This window comes from Melanerpes formicivorus, unplaced genomic scaffold, assembly GCF_026170545.1.
Source record: "Melanerpes formicivorus ecotype bairdi unplaced genomic scaffold, bMelFor1.0.p_v2 SCAF_256, whole genome shotgun sequence".
NCBI lineage: Eukaryota > Metazoa > Chordata > Aves > Piciformes > Picidae > Melanerpes > Melanerpes formicivorus.
Window position 1 is genome coordinate 80,001 of NW_027142608.1, and position 2,041 is coordinate 82,041.

Sequence of the window (2,041 nt, forward strand, 5' to 3'; positions counted from 1 at the left end):
GCCGAGGGAGAGCACGTCTACTCGCCGAGGGAGAGCACGTCTACTCGCCCAGGGAGAGCACGTCTACTCGCCGAGGGAGAGCACGTCTACTCGCCCAGGGAGAGCACGTCTACTCGCCGAGGGAGAGCACGTCTACTCGCCGAGGGAGAGCACGTCTACCTCCCGGCTGAGGGAGAGCACGGGGGGGGGGGGACAAAGACAGGCGGCAGCAGCTTCGGTGAACGTCACCCGGGAGGCGACCGGGGGTGTCCCGGGGCTGTCCCGGGAAGCCGGCGTCCGGCACAGGGAACCGTCAGCTGCCGGACCGGGGCGAATCCCCGCGGCCACGGCAGGGGTGGGGGCTCGAAGACAGCCGGCAGCCGCTTCGGTGAACGTCACCCGGGAGGAGACTGGGGCCCTCCCGGGACCGTCCCGGGAAGACGACGTTCGGCACGAGATCCCGGCCGCGGCCGGACCGGCTCGAAGCCTCGCGGTCCCGGCAGCAGCCGGAGCCGCTCGCCGCCTCGGGCTCCCGGCCCCCTACAGATCCGGCGACTCGTTCGCGGGCGGCGGGGGGAGGCAGTGGAGGGGGTGCGGGGAGAAGCGGCAGCGGAGGCGGAGGGGGGGGGGGCTCGAAGACAGCCGGCAGCCGCTTCGGTGAACGTCACCCAGGAGGCGATCGGGGCCGTCTCGGGGCCGTCCGGGGATGCCGGCTTCCGGCACGGGGTCCCGGCCGCGGCCGGACCGGCTCGTATCCCCGCGGCTCCGGTAGGGGGGGGGGGGGGCTCGAAGACAGCCGGCAGTCGCCTCGGTGAACGTCACCCGGCCGGCGACCGCGGCCGTTCCGGGGCCGTCCCGGGAAGCCTGCGACAGGCACGGGGTCCCAGCCGCGGCCGGACCGACTCGAAGCCCCGCGGCCCCGGCACGGGGGAGGCCCAAAGACTGGCGGCAGCCGCTTCGCTGAACGTCACCCGGCCGGCGACCGGGGCCGTCCCGGGGCCGTCCCGGGATGCCGGCTTCCGGCACGGGGTCCCGGCCGCGGCCGGAGCGGCTCGAATCCCCGCGGTCCCAGCAGCAGCCGGAGCCGCTCGCCGTTCGGGCTCCCGGCACCCTACGGATCCGCCGACTCGTTCGCCGGCGGCGGGGGGAGGCAGTGGAGGGGGTGCGGGCAGAAGCGGCAGCGGAGGCGGAGGGGGGGGGGGGCTCGAAGACAGCCGGCAGCCGCTTCGGTGAACGTCACCCGGCCGGCGACCGGGGCCGTCCCGGGGCCGTCCCGGCATGCCGGCTTCCGGCACGGGGTCCCGGCCGCGGCCGGAGCGGCTCGAAGCCCCGCGGTCCTGGCAGCAGCCGGAGCCGCTCGCCGTTCGGGCTCCCGGCACCCTACGGATCCGGCGACTCGTTCGCCGGCGGCGGGGGGAGGCAGTGGAGGGGGTGCGGGCAGAAGCGGCAGCGGAGGCGGAGGGGGGGGGGCTCGAAGACAGCCGGCAGCCGCTTCGGTGAACGTCACCCAGGAGGCGATCGGGGCCGTCCCGGGGCCGTCCGGGGATGCCGGCTTCCGGCACGGGGTCCCGGCCGCGGCCGGACCGGCTCGAAGCCCCGCGGTCCCGGCAGCAGCCGGAGCCGCTCGCCGTTCGGGCTCCCGGCACCCTACGGATCCGGCGACTCGTTCGCCGGCGGCGGGGGGAGGCAGTGGAGGGGGGTGCGGGCAGAAGCGGCAGCGGAGGCGGAGGCGGGGGGGGGCTCGAAGACAGCCGGCAGCCGCTTCGGTGAACGTCACCCAGGAGGCGATCGGGGCCGTCCCGGGGCCGTCCGGGGATGCCGGCTTCCGGCACGGGGTCCCGGCCGCGGCCGGACCGGCTCGAAGCCCCGCGGTCCCGGCAGCAGCCGGAGCCGCTCGCCGTTCGGGCTCCCGGCACCCTACGGATCCGGCGACTCGTTCGCCGGCGGCGGGGGGAGGCAGTGGAGGGGGTGCGGGCAGAAGCGGCAGCGGAGGCGGAGGCGGGGGGGGCTCGAAGACAGCCGGCAGCCGCTTCGGTGAACGTCACCCAGGAGGCGATCGGGG